Source organism: Gigantopelta aegis, chromosome 3 (genome assembly GCF_016097555.1).
Source record: "Gigantopelta aegis isolate Gae_Host chromosome 3, Gae_host_genome, whole genome shotgun sequence".
NCBI lineage: Eukaryota > Metazoa > Mollusca > Gastropoda > Neomphalida > Peltospiridae > Gigantopelta > Gigantopelta aegis.
In genome coordinates, this window is record NC_054701.1 from 64,718,985 (window position 1) to 64,733,984 (window position 15,000).

The following is a 15,000-nucleotide window of genomic DNA, read 5'->3' on the forward strand; positions in this document are numbered from 1 at the left end:
CCCTATGACCTGACCTGACCTGACCTGAGGTTAGAAGTGGGACGTGGGGTCCAATCATTATCCTATTAAGCAAACAAAAGAGCGCGATTTAGCTTATCGATAAAAATGTTCGTCCGATGTGCGATGGGACTTAGGTTCGATTCCCATCAGAGTAACAGATCCATTGTCATTTTCCCCATTCCAATCGGTGCTCCACGACTTATACATCAAAGTATGTGGTATGTGCTAGCACGAGAGACAAGCACCCGTCGCGGTTGGAGAGACAAGGACTAGAATGTGGAGTTGGATATCGAAAGAAGTTGAAAATTAGGAGGTGCTGCCAGTTCGGAAACAAATGAAATGGAATTCAAAGGAGAAAAAAAAAAGGTGGCAGTGGTATGACCCCCCCCCCCCCCCCCCCCAAAAAAAAAAAAAAAAAAAAAAAAAAAAACCCACAACAACAACAACAAACAAACAAACAAACAAAAAACTAAACTAAATAAAGAAAAAGCCTTCCTACTAATAACTAATACTAAGGTTAGAAATATAGCCATTCTGTTATAACATGTTCTAAAAAAAAAGGTTATATTGATTTATGAGTTCCATTTAAACGCTTAAAAAGTTAATGTTCGTTTTCTATATCGATACAACTTGCATTTAAACATTTTTTTTTAATAATGTTCGTTTTCTATATCGAGCACTTTGATTAATTAATCATCGGCTATTGAATGTCAGACATTTGATAATTCTGACACGTAGCCTACAGAGGAAAATCCGTTACATTTTCCCATTAGTAACAAAAGATATTTTATACGCACCTTCACACAGACAGAACGAGACAGCACATGCATACAACGGCCTTTAATATACCATTCGTGGGAGACTGGTTAGGACGGGGGGGGGGGGGGGGGGGGGGGTGTGTTCCACCGAAAAGGTTTAATCGTGTAACAAAGGCCGTGGTATGTACTATCCTGTCTGTGGGGTGGTGCATATAAAAGATCCCTTGCTGCTAATCGACAAGAGTAGCCCATGAAGTGGCGACAGCGAGTTTCCTCTCTCAATATCTGTGTGGTCCTTAACCATATGCCCGACGCCATACAACCGTAAATAAAATGTGTTGAGTGCGTCATTAAATAAAACATTTCTTTCTTTCTTTCCATTATTTTATTCATTAAAAGCTATTTCAGCATGAAACGTGCGTCAAAAATATCCGTCCTAACCCCCACCACCCACCCCTTGAACAATATTAGCTAAGGCCCTGTTTAATAATAACAATAAAACAGTCTGTACACAGCATTTCTGTTTCGTTTTGGTGAGGTTATGTGTCGGATGGAAAGGACACAAGTAGAGCATGTATGGGATCCGCTGCCTTTGTATCCGTCCTCGGTTATTAATGTACTTCCTGGTAGTAATAATAATGGATTGTGGAATGAATTATTTCTTCCCCGTTCATTTGTTGGTTTAATGTATAAATAAATTACATCATAGTAAACAAAAGATATGTAGCTCAACACGAACCAGGGACATGTTCTATACATGTATGGTTTGTTAGTGAAAATAATGCTCATATGGATATTATGTGTGCACTACGTACATGTTGTGTTTGTTTGTGTGTGTGTGTCTATGTGTGTTTGTGTATGTGTGTCTCTCCCTGGTTTGTTAGTAAATATAATGCCCAAATGGATACTATGTGTGCACTACGTACATGTTGTGTGTGTGTGTGTGTGTGTGTGTGTGTGTGTGTGTTTGTGTTGTGTGTGTGTGTGTCTGTGTGTGTCTATGTGTGTTTGTGTTTGTGTATGTGTGTCTCTGGTTTGTTAGTGAATATAATGTTCACATGGATGCTATATGTGCTACGTACATGCGAGTGTGTGTGTGGTGTGTGTGTGTGTGGTGTGTGTGTGTGTGGTGTGTGTGTGTGTGTGTGTGGTGTGTGTGTGTGTGTGTGTGTGTGTGTGTGTGTGTGTGCGTGGTGTGTGCGTGTGGTGTGTGTGTGGTGTGTGTGTGTGGTGTGTGTGTGTGTGTGTGTGTGTGTGTTTATCTGTGTTGTGTGTGTGTATTTGTGTGTTTCAGTGTGTGTGTGTGTGTGTGTGTGTATGTGTGTCTGTTTGTGTATCTGTGTTTGTTTGTGTGTGTGTGTGTGTGTGGTGTATGTGTGTGGTGTGTGTGTGTGTGGTGTGTGTGTGGTGTGTGTGGTGTGTGTGTGGTGTGTGTGTGTTTGGTGTGTGTTTATCTGTGTTGTGTGTGTGTATTTGTGTGTGTTTCAGTGTGTGTGTGTGTGTGTATGTGTGTCTGTTTGTGTATCTGTGTTTGTGTGTGTGTGTGTGTGTATGTGTGTGTGTATGTGTGTATCTGTGTGTGTGTGTGTATGTGTGTATCTGTGTTTATGTGTGTGGTGTCTGGCGTAGTGTGTGTGATGTGTGTTTGCTTGTACATGTCGTGTGTGTGGTGGTGTGTGTGTGTGTGTGTGTGGTGTGTGTGTGTGGTGTATGTGTGTGTTTATCTGTGTCGTGTGTGTATTTGTGTGTGTTTCAGTGTGTGTGTGTGTGTCTGTTTGTGTATCTGTGTTTATGTGTGTGGTGTCTGGCGTAGTGTGTGATGTGTGTTTGCTTGTGCATGTCGTGTGTGTGTGGTGTGGTGTGTGTTTGTGTATCTGTGTTTGTGTGTGTGTGTGTGTGTGTGTGTGTGTGTGTGTGTGTGTGGTGTGTGTGTGGTGTGTGTGTGTGGTGTGCGTGTGGTGTGTGTGTGTGGTGGGTGTGGTGTGTGTGTGGTGTGTGTGTGTGTGTTTATCTGTGTTGTGTGTGTGTATTTGTGTGTGTTTCAGTGTGTGTGTGTGTATGTGTGTCTGTTTGTGTATCTGTGTTTGTGTGTGTGTGTGTGTGTGTATGTGTGTGTGTTTATCTGTGTTGTGTGTGTATTTGTGTGTGTTTCAGTGTGTGTGTGTGTATGTGTGTCTGTTTGTGTATCTGTGTTTATGTGTGTGGTGTCTGGCGTAGTGTGTGTGATGTGTGTTTGCTTGTGCATGTCGTGTGTGTGTGGTGTGGTGTGTGTGGTGTGTATGTGTGTGTGTGTATCTGTGTTTGTGTGTGTGGTATGTGGCGTAGTATGTGATGTGCTTGTGCATGTCGTGTGTGTGTGGTGTAATGTGGTGTGTGTGTGGTGTGTGTGGTGTGTGTGTGGTGTGTGCGGCGTAGTGTATTGTGTATGTTTGCTTGTGTATGTCATGTGTGTTGTGTTGTGGTGATGTGTGGTGTGGTGTGATGTGGTGTATGTGTGTGTGTGCGTGTGCGTGTGCGTGTGCGTGTGCGTGTGCGTGCGTATGCCTATGCTTGTGTGCTTGTGCGTGTGCGTGTGCGTAAGCGTGTACGTGTGCGCTTATGTGTGTATGTCATGTGTGGTGTGGTGTGGTGTGATGTGGTGTATGTGTGTATATATATATGTATGTGTATGTGTGCGTGTGTATGTGTATGTGTGCAATGTCAGAGTATATGGTCCACGGAGGACAGCGTAGCACCAACACTGTCTAATCTGACAACACATTTTAAATTTTTAATAGAAATATCTGACAGAAAACTTTAAATAGACACTTTGCTACAGTTTTTATACTTCTAAATTTTATACGTATGGTTTCCAGTCAGGATACAAGGACTATTTAAGATCACTTTAAGAACACAAACATTTATTAACTTTGGTATTTAAAACTTTCTTTCTTATATAATTATTCGAAATAATTTATTTAACACCACGAATACGATCGTTTATTACTCTTGATTTCAGTACGATTTTCGGTACTGCACAAAAAGTACTGCGGTGCGCACAACGACAGAAAAAAGCACACCCTAAGAACAGAAAAGAAGGGAAAACACAGACAGATAGACAGACAACTATCTTTATTTACGTCTCACCTCATATACAACATAATTACACTTAAAATAAACATATAAAAGTACATAAGCCATTCCATAGGGAATTACAATATGAGAGACGATATATACAATAAACATGCAAATATTCACATTTATACTAAATTTAAAAACCAAAGATATTAATACTAATACATGTACATATGGATACGTCATCGTAGTATTAAAATAAGCTTTTGACAATAAATGAAACATACAAATTAATCCAAAAAAAAAGAAAAAAAAGTCTCTATGTCTCTGTAGAGTTAAACAGCAGGTTTTGGCTGTAATAAAATTAAGTTTTGGTTCAGACAGTAAAAACCACAATGGAGTATTCATTACTGACACGGCTCATTACTGCGCTTGCGTATAAAGAATGGAACGTTAACTAATGGATAAAACAAACCCACAGTAGAGCTACTAAATGCAGGGCTCGAATTTTACAAGGAGCAAGAGGCACTTGCCGCTGAAAATACACCATATGCATTTAATTCTATATTGTAGGAAATAAAATGAAATTTAACCTAGTACAAATATTAGAACGATCAGAAACACGTTTAATATACAGCCACTAATATGTTATGCAGGAAAATATATTTGATATGTAATTACAATCGTTAAACAGTCTCGGTTAGTCGATAACATCTTAAAAATTGCAGCAAACTCAGGAATGTCCCTTTAACACTGGCATTGTGTACTCAGTTTAAAATTTACACGAAAGGTTATATCAATACCTGTAGGCTAGAATTGATTATCTGTTTCTAGCAGTGGCTTCCAGATTAAAATTTTAGAACCGAAGACCGCTTCCCACTGAAATAAAAAAAGAAGTGAATTTTGAGCCTTGAAATGCAATATCTTAAACCTTGAACGTAAGGCACGGTCACACTGTGCGATTTGAAGTTACGATCTATTCAATGTAAATTTTCTCACGATTTGTCGTAGCAAATAAACTATATTCAACTACTCGTAATTGCTGCATCCCTATAAAGCGTTAAAACATTGATTTTCTTTGATATCTGGCAACAACATGTTTTATGTTGGATCAACATAGACTTAATGGAGATTTTTTTTTTTAAAAGGCATAATATATTGCTCTCTTTATAAAATACTTTAAGCGCTACTTTTAGCATAAATTATTAAAGATGCACTGTATCGAAAGCACTTCGTTTAATCATGTCCGTTTATACCTCTTGGCGCACACTCCATGTCCAGGTTTTTAAAGTACGTAGTATGGCTCCGAATTTTAAGTTGGTAGATAAGTATGAAATGTTTTATTTAACGACGCACTCAACACATTTTATTTACGGTTATATGGCGTCAGAAGATAAGTATGATACGCTGACTTAAGCACGTTTATTGATATGGAGCCTCCAATATCAGTAGCTATGTATCTGACACAAGTGCCTGCTGCATCAGGAATGTAATTCTATCACAATATGTTTGTGATGTGAACGAGTACAGTGACGAGACGTAGTGAAATAAGGGTATTTTATTTTTTAAACTAAAATATTCCTGGTTATATCCTACTGACATTCAAGCACTCTCTCATGTCACACATATATCGGCTGTATTGGCTGTCTGTCCGGGTGATTGTTAATGGGAGAAGGTGGTTGAAGTAGCAGTGCATTTCCTCACCGAACCGTTAAAACTCTCTCCTCCCCTCTCTCTCCCTCTGTCTCTCCCTCTGTCTGTCTCTCCCTCTCTCTGTCTCTCTCTCTCTCTCTCTCTCTCTCTCTCTCTCTCTCTCTCTCTCTCTCTCTCTCTCTCTCTCTCTCTCTCCTCTCCATCCCTCTGTCTCTCTCTCCCCTCTCTCTGTCTCTTTCCACTCTCTCCCCCTCTCTCTCTCCCTCCCTTTGTATCTCTCTCTGTCTCTTTATCTCTCTCCACCTATCTCTCTCTCCACCTATCTCTCTCCCTCTCTCTCTCCTCCTCTCTTCCTCTCTCTCTCTTCTCTCCCTCTCTCTCTCTCTCTCTCTCTCTTCTCTCTCTCTCTCTCTCTCTCTCTCTCTCTCTCTCTCGGTGTCTCGGTGTCTCTCTCTCTGTCTCTCTGTCTGCCTCTGTCTCTTTCCTCTCTCTCTCCCCCCCCCACGCCCCCCCCTCTCTCTCTCTCTCTCTCTCTCTCTCTCTCTCTCTCTCTCTCTCTCTCTCTCTCTCTTCCTCTCTCTCTCTCTCTCTCTCTCTCTCTATCTCATTTGTTTTGGGTTTTTTATTTGTTTAAACTGTCAGTATGTACCAACAGTGTTCCAACACTTGAAATTTTCCGTTTAACGTTAAATTGTACTCTGTGTTAAAAGTTACTACACTAATAGAATGTCGTGGGGTTTTTTAAAATCGTAATAGCCAGTCGAACTTTAACAACTCGCTTTTAACTATGACTGTATCGTGTGTTAAAGCGTTCCACGAGAGTGCAACCACCGATAACTGGCGTTTCTCATCAGACAGAATTACAAAGTAAGTATTTTTAAAATTCGACATGCAGACGAATGTACCGCATTCCGTCATATCGAGTATCGCTGGATATGAGTACAAAATAAACCCATTATACCGAGCAGATAAAAGCGCTTTAACAGAAGAAGATATTTGTTTCAGTACACTTTCAGCATTAGCTCGTGGAAGTTATGTGTAATAATAGCTATGGCGAATCTAGGATTCTTTATAGTGTGTGTGTGTGTGTGTGTGTGTGTGTGTGTTGTGTGTGTGATGTGTGTGTGTGTGTGTGTGTGTGTGTGTTTGTCTATGTGTGTCTGTCTGTGTATGTGTGTATGCGTGTGTGTCTGTGTGTGTGTGTGTGTGTGTTCCTGTGTGTATATGTGTGTGTGAGAGTGTGTGTATGTGTGTGTGTGTGTGTGTGTCTGTGTGTGTCTGTGTGTGTGTGTGTATGCATGTGTGTATATGTGTGTGTACGTGTATGTGTGTATGTGTGTATGTATGTGTGTGTGTGTATGTGTGTCTCTCTCTCTCTCTCTCTCTCTCTCTTCTCTGTGTGTGTGTGTGTGTATGTAGCTGTGTCTGTCTGTGTGTGTGTGTCTCTCCTCTCTCTCTGTGTGTATGCGCGTGTGTTCGTGTGTATGTGTGTGTGTGTGTTGGTATGTGTGTCTGTGTGTGTGTGTGTCTGTTTGGAGAGTCTCTCTCTCTCATTCTCTCTCTCTCTCTCTCTCTCTCTCTCTCTCTCTCTCTCTCTCTCTCTCTCTCTCTCTCTCTCTCTCTCTCTGTGTGTGTGTGTGTATGTGAGTGTGTGTGTGTGTGTATGTGTGAGCGTGTGTGTGTTGGTATGTATACTTGTGTGTGTTAGTGGCGAGAATTCGAAAAAAAAAAGTGGACCCTTAAAATCTTGAGACCATCGGGTCAACAGAAGATCAATTAATTCTGATAATTGAATGAAAAAAAGAAACAAATTAATGTTCAACGACACTTCAGAACACTCGTTAATCAGATGCTATTTAATTAGGTGTCTCGCGTACGGCAACTGCAAATTTTGGTATGGTGTATTAGAGAAGAAACCTACCATTGTCACTTAGGGGAAAGAAAATAATGTAGTTGTTTAATGACGCCGCGGCATAATATGTTATTTACACCACGACATTACGGCCAATACTAAAGAAGAGAAAAGCAATATGCGTTTAACGACACATCTCAAGACATTGTAAACTACACCTGTGTGATATCTAACACAATTATTATGTTTGTTTTGTCACTTGATCTAAAGGGAGTGTCATAGAGGAAACCCGCAGCAGCAACAAGAGATCAACAAGTGCAAGCAGCAACAAGATATTTTTTTGTTCTTATTGAGACTGAGGTAATTTTATTTTCGTGCCTCTATCCATACAGGGGGGGGGGGGGGGGGGGGGGGGGTGCTTGCCGGAGGCTATGTCTCGTTCCAGCCAGTGCACCAGTTACATTTCCCCATTAGTAGCAAGGGATCTTTTATATGCACATTCACAGGGACACGATAGCACATACCACGACCTTTGATATACCAGTTAGGACTTAAACGAGAAATAGCCTAATGGGCCCACCGACGAGGATCGACCCTAGATCGACCGCGCACCAAGCGAGAGCTCTACCACTGGGCTACGTCCCACTCTCCTTGTACTGACTATTAAACCTCACACTAGTATTATGTAAAAGTACACGAACATATATATATATATATATATTATTATTATTATTATTATTATTATTATTATGCCGTACTTATTGACTGCACTGCTTATACTGGCCCATTTCTTACTCCAGAGTCTGACGCAAGCGCCTACGTCAAATAGTCCCGTGGAAGGCACATGAACACACACACATACACATCTATCTACCTCGTGTAGAGAAAACAGATAAGACAGTACTCAATGAATCTCCGTGTGCTTCGTGGGAGACGGAAATTGCCTCGACCGATACAATCAACGTCCTTGAATAGGAATTTATCGGTTGGTCTTGCATTCACACCTTTGCATTTCACACAAGTCGCGGTGGAGGTTAAAAGGAGAGATTTCGATGGCTATTATGAAGCATTTAGGCGCGGATTTTGGAGTGTGGTGGGTGGGGTAGAATGTGAGTGTTTATTCCGACATCTTAGAACTGATATTTTGTTTTTGTTTATGAGCTTCATTGGTTATATAATAAAATCGTTAATGTAAGTTATACTGTTAGAAACGTACCTTTATTGTTGTCTCAGCTGAAAATATAAATTATGAATCTCTCTATTAGCGATGTCTAGCTAATCATATAATAAAATCGTTAATGTTAAGTCATACTGTGAGACACGTACCTTTTTTTGTCTTTTCAGCTTAAAATATAAATTATGAAAAGAAAATTCTCCTCTTTTGTTTTTCTCTGTGGGGATGAGTGGGGATGGGTGGTGGGGGATGAGGGGTTGTAAACTCAATAACGCAGTGGTTAACACTTGTTCTGGCATAGGCGTACGTGCTTCGGTTTTTGTAAGGGGGGGGGGGGGGGGCTTTTGTCCGAATTAAACGAAAATGCCCGTATCTGGATAATACAATGTTTTCACATTAGAATTACTACCACACAGCTATTATAGGGTTGCAAACGAATCACTACGCATTTGTACACGGACTGCAACAAATTTTGAGGGTAGAATGATGGAAATACATGGTAAAAAGGTTCTCAGGTTAGCATATTTTGCCCGAATATCTGTATAATTTTTTGCCCGAATTTGAGGTTTTTCTCCAGCAGTTGGTGAGCTGTTGTCCCCCCCCCCCCCCCCCCCCCCCACCCCCCGTCTCGTACGCTTATGTGTTTTGGGTAATCAATCCAGATAACTGGTGCGCTCGCTAAGGTCAATGTGCTTTTATAACAGTGTGTAAGATAAAAGCAGAAAATTAAATTTAAAATAAAAATGAGCTGGAATATGTTTCATGTCTGTGGGAATATGCATAAAAAAGATCTCTTGCTGCTAGTCGATAATGAGAGCGGCCATGTGACGGCAGCGGGTTTCCTGGCACACCAACATCTTAATAACACCAGTTCTAGGCAGACAGCCCAAACAGGCTGGTTTATGTGCCAAGTACTGCGTGCTTGAATCTTCATATATTTTAAAGTTATAAAGACGAGAATAAGTTAGACGATGGTAAATATCGAGCAGGGTCTTTCTTCTATGAAGGAAGGAAGGAAATGTTTTATTTAACGACGCACTCAACACATTTTATTTACGGTTATATGGCGTCAGACATATGGTTAAGGACCACACAGATATTGAGAGAGGAAACCCGCTGTCGCCACTTCATGGGCTACTCTTTTCGATTAGCAGCAATGGATATTTTATCCTTTGATTAACCAGTCGTGGTGCACTGGCTGGAGCGAGAAATAGCCCAATGGGCCCACCGACGGGGATCGATCTCAGGCCGACCGCGCATCAAGCGAACGCTGTACTACTGGGCTACGTCCCGGCACTTCTTCTACGAATGTCAAACACTGGAAAGATCTCCAGACTCACCACACTGTTCAAAGTACTGAAACGGTTAATAATTCATTCAAGAATAAATATGTAACGGTAATAAAAACAATGTGGAAGATTTATATTAAATAATCAAATAATAATTAAAAAAAATATATATAAGTATATTCGAGATTGCGACTTTAAATTTCTGTGGTTTGTATTTTTTTGGCGATTTCGCACGCAGAGTGAATATCTCTAATATACTCAAAAAGGAGGGGACCAGCACACGGAAAGCCACCCTACAGACCTGTGGCACAAGCATATGGTAAAGGGACATAACCTCCAGTTTTAAAACATTGAGGCATGATGTTTTTTTAAAGGGATTAAAAAAAAGCGTTTTTGGATAAACCACTTTGTGAAATCATAGACTTTTACTTATATTTTAACGCTTCCGTTTTTGATTATCCAACCCCCTATTTCCGTACTCATTCCCTTAAGTGTTTTTGGTCATCCATGCGTGTTTTTAATAAATATACAAATCATGCGGAAGTCTTTTTCTCGCATCGGTGTTTGTTAATTACAACAAAATGCACTTGCTTCTGAGAAGTACACGTTCTATGGAGTCGAGTTTCTAGTCTATTTTTAGAGGGTATTTCACCATTTCAAAGTCACAGACTCATTTTCAGCTCAGTTATACTTATACATTAATGATCCAAATGTGTTACCAGGTTTGTAGATTAATTAAACTTAGTGTTAATTTTTATGGGGTTGAAACTAGGGTCTGTCCCTTTAAATTTGGCAAAACCAAACATCAAGGTTATCATTCCGCTATCCAGATATTCTCTGGCGTTATTGCCATATCGCGTGCCGTGAATATGCGAGACAATAATTACGTCATTCATTAGACATGTAGCCAAAACAACTGCAGCCGAACTACGTGTGATCATCGACCCACAGGGATCTGTTTATTTTTAACACTTTCAGGCTTAATTTTCATTACCAGTAGGGGCGTTTAGCTCTAACGATGGCAGGTGCAAGACTCTATGGGCAGTTCCCCTTTCGAACCAGTTGCTCCGTGATTGGTACGTTTTACAAATGTACAATCAAAAAGCATTGGGTGTATGTGATGTGCTGTCTGTAGGAAAAGTAAATATAGTAAAGGAAAGGTCCTATAAATTACATGTCTTCTAAGTAGTAGTAGTAAGCAGGCCATCAGAATATATATAAATATTTTATACAACACGCTGCCTGTCTTGTCTCGAATCTGTTTATTCTCAAGTTTCTCCCCCACCACAAGAGAGCTCTCTCTCTCTCGAGAGAGGAGAGAGAGAGAATCGCCTCTACTCTCTCTCTCTCCTCTCTCGTCATCTCTCATCTCTTCTCGATCAGCTCCTCTCTCTTCTCCTCTATCTACTCTCGCCTCTCATTTTGTTGTTTGCTTTATTGTTAGAGTCTCCTCTGATGACAACGAGTCATAATTACCACCCCAGACATCAAGATAAGGCACACACCACACACAACACACACACATGACCACACACACATCATACACACACACAACTACACATACACACCAGACAACACCCAAATACACACACACACACATACACAAGGGACACCAGGACACACCACACACCACCACAGTCCATACCACATACACCACATAACATACAGACCACACACACCAATACAACACAAAACATACACACACAACCACATACCACACACACATACCACACACACACACACACAACCCAAATGCCCACCCGCACACTACATACTCATCCATACACAACCCACACACACACATACACACCCAAACACATGAAATACATACCCACACACATACACAAACACACACATACACACACACATCCGCCACATACCAAACACACACAACACATACACACACAAACACAAATACACACACACACATGCACACATACACACACATCCACAAACCCACACACACAGTACACAAACACACAACACACACACACAACAAACCACATACACACACACACAACAGAACACACACACATGACGGCACCCAGACAGCCACACACACCTGCACACAATACACACAACACACACATACCACAAACACCACACACACAATACACAAACACACACACAGCAGACACAAAACAGCACACTATACACACACATACATGACAACACACACATACAACACTACACACACCATACATACACACACAGAAACGCTACACACACACACACACAACAAACACAAACACACACAAACACAGACCCACACACATTACACACACACACAGAACACACAAACCACAACACACAAAGACATACACACACACACACACATACAAACCAAACATACACAAACACGACACACACAACCCACACAGCAGACACAAAGCCACACACACACAGCACACATAATCCAGAACAATACAAGTCGCACACCACACACATAATCCACCCAAACCCACAGCTAACACACAAACGAAAACGACACAAAAACACACATCCATATAACACACCACAACACACAAACACACCGCCAAAAGTGATACCATTACAGACAAACAAAACACAAACACACACACACACCACAAACACCCCCAAGACACACAAACCACACACACACAACCACACCACACACACACAAGTGTGACAAATGACCAACAAATGACACCACAGACACATACACCACACCACAAAACAGCCCACACCACCATACACACACCCAAACACAGGACACACAACACACCCATCACACACACACGTAACAACACACAACCACAGACAGACACCACACACACCACACACAGACGTACACAACACACAGACAAAACGCCCACACAAGCAACACACACCAGCTAGGACAACTATCACAAAAAAAAATCACACATAAAATCGATCACCTATAGTGACAAACACACACCAAGCACGACATAACACACAACACGTAACACACTACACATACACATAAACAAAGGAACAAACACACCAAACACACACACACACAAACCACAACAAACACACACACACACACAAGAAATTTTTTTGTGGTCGACCTGTGTTGATTTTTTTTACACGGTACTTGAGAGAAATCACTAAAATTAGTAGTCATATGATCCTCTCAATAGTGTTGTATTTTTAATAGAAATTGTATTTTGAACTGCATGGAGTAATTAATAGTGGTGTGTAACCTTAAAATACGTTTAAATGAAATGAAAGGAAATGTTTTATCTAACGACGCACTCAACACATTTTATTTACGGTTATATGGCGTCGGACATATGGTTAAGGACTACACAGATATTGAGAGATGAAACCCGCTGTCGCCACTTCATGGCTACTCTTTTCGATTAACAGCAAGGGATCTTTTATATGCACCATCCCATAGACAGGATAGCACATACTACGGCCTTTAATGTACCAGTCGTGGTGCACTGGCTGGAGCGAGAAATAGCCCAATGGGCCCACTGACAGGGATCGATCCCAAACCGACCGCGCATCAAGCGAGCGCTGTATCACTGGGCTAAAGAAAGAAGGAAGGAAATGTTTTATTTAACGACGCACTCAACACATTTTATTTACGATTATATGGCGTCAGACATATGGTTAAGGACCACACAGATTTTGAGAGGAAACCCGCTGTCGCCACTACATGGGCTACTCTTTCCGATTAGCAGCAAGGGATCTTTTATTTGCGCTTCTCATAGGCAGGATAGCACAAACCATGGCCTTTGTTGAACCAGTTATGGATCACTGGTCGGTGCAAGTGGTTTACACCTACCCATTGAGCCTTGCGGAGCACTCACTCAGGGTTTGGAGTCGGTATTTGGATTAAAAATCCCATGCCTCGACTGGGAACCGAACCCAGTACCTACCAGCCTGTAGACCGATGGCCTAACCACGACGCCACCGAGGCCGGTTTGTATCACTGGGCTACGTTTTGCCCCACGTTTAAATGAGGTCTAGTGTTTAACCGACCGAACGGATATGATTAAAGTGATAAGTGCATTTGATACTGCACATCTTAAATAGCTTAACATGTTGCTAGTAGAAGTAACTTTTAAAGTAGCACACGCGTCTCTACATTTTATATAGTATACAAGATATTATTTTGTATTCCAAAAACGCTATGTTAAAGGGAGATTTCTGAGACTGCTGCATTGTAAGATGTTTCGGACTAATAAAATAGTTCTACGATTAAACTTGCATACTAAATATATTTTCTTGTTTAGAATATCAGTGTCTGTATATTCAATGTGTTTCTGGTCGTCTTAATATTTGTAAAGAGCCCAAACTGGATTTTGTCTTCAAATAATTTCATACGCACGAAAAAAATATTTTAGGAAATAAAATGAAATTTAAACTAGTACAAATATTAGAACGATCAGAAATATGTTTAATATACATCCACTAGTATTTTACGCAGAAAACAAAAATGTGATATGTAATTACAATTAGTAAACAGTCTCTGTTAGTCGAGAACGTCTTGAAAATTGCAGTAGGCTCAGGAATGTCCCTTTAATACTACAGAAAACCGTTTGTTGTTTCCAAAAGCAAAATATTTTTTACTTATATAATAAGAAAGCCACGCTGTCTTCGTGAAAAGATGTTTTTATCCTACAATAGGATGTTGTTCGCTCACAAAAGCTTTGGTGATCCCGTAAGAATTCCAGTAAAAAAGAGAATGGTATTCTCAGAAGAAAGTTATGATGTTCCCATGTAAAACCTATATTGTTTCCATAAAAGTACAAGATAGCCAGGCTGATGCAATACAAAACCTATGCTGTATCTGCAAATAACCCATGTCAGGAACTAACTGGAATATTAGTTGTGGAAATTTACTGACAACATTTAGGTTAATGGTTTAAAAAAAACCAAAAAACAACCCACTAACTTTCCACCCCCCCAAAAAAAATCACCCATTTAACATAGTCTTAATCCGCCCCTGAAATAAAAAGAAAAACATCGTTTGTTTGTTTCTTTGCTTTTGTTGTTATTGTTATTGGGTTTTTAATAATTATAAACTTATTATACATATTTCTTCTTCTTCTTCTTCTTCTTCTTCTTCTTCTTCTTCTTCTTCTTCTTCTTCTTCTTATTATTATTATTATTATATTATTATTATTTTTTAAATTATTATTATTATTATTATTTTTATTATTATTAAATTTTTTTAAATTTATTTACTAGTATTTATTTATTTATTATTATTTTTTTTTTTTT

The 15,000-nt window shown here is 40.1% G+C and overlaps 1 long non-coding RNA gene across 2 annotated transcripts in view; it reads right to left on the bottom strand.

Annotated features, from left to right (window-relative positions):
* LOC121391716 overlaps positions 1-15,000 on the bottom strand; it is a 24,266-nt gene that overhangs the window by 7,587 nt on the left and 1,679 nt on the right. The window contains exon 2 of one of the 2 annotated variants that reach the window (XR_005960380.1): positions 4,616-4,691. This is a non-coding gene — a long non-coding RNA (uncharacterized LOC121391716). Of the gene's footprint in view, positions 1-3,852; positions 4,692-15,000 lie in introns of those variants that run through there. The other variant, XR_005960381.1, reaches the window with a different exon arrangement.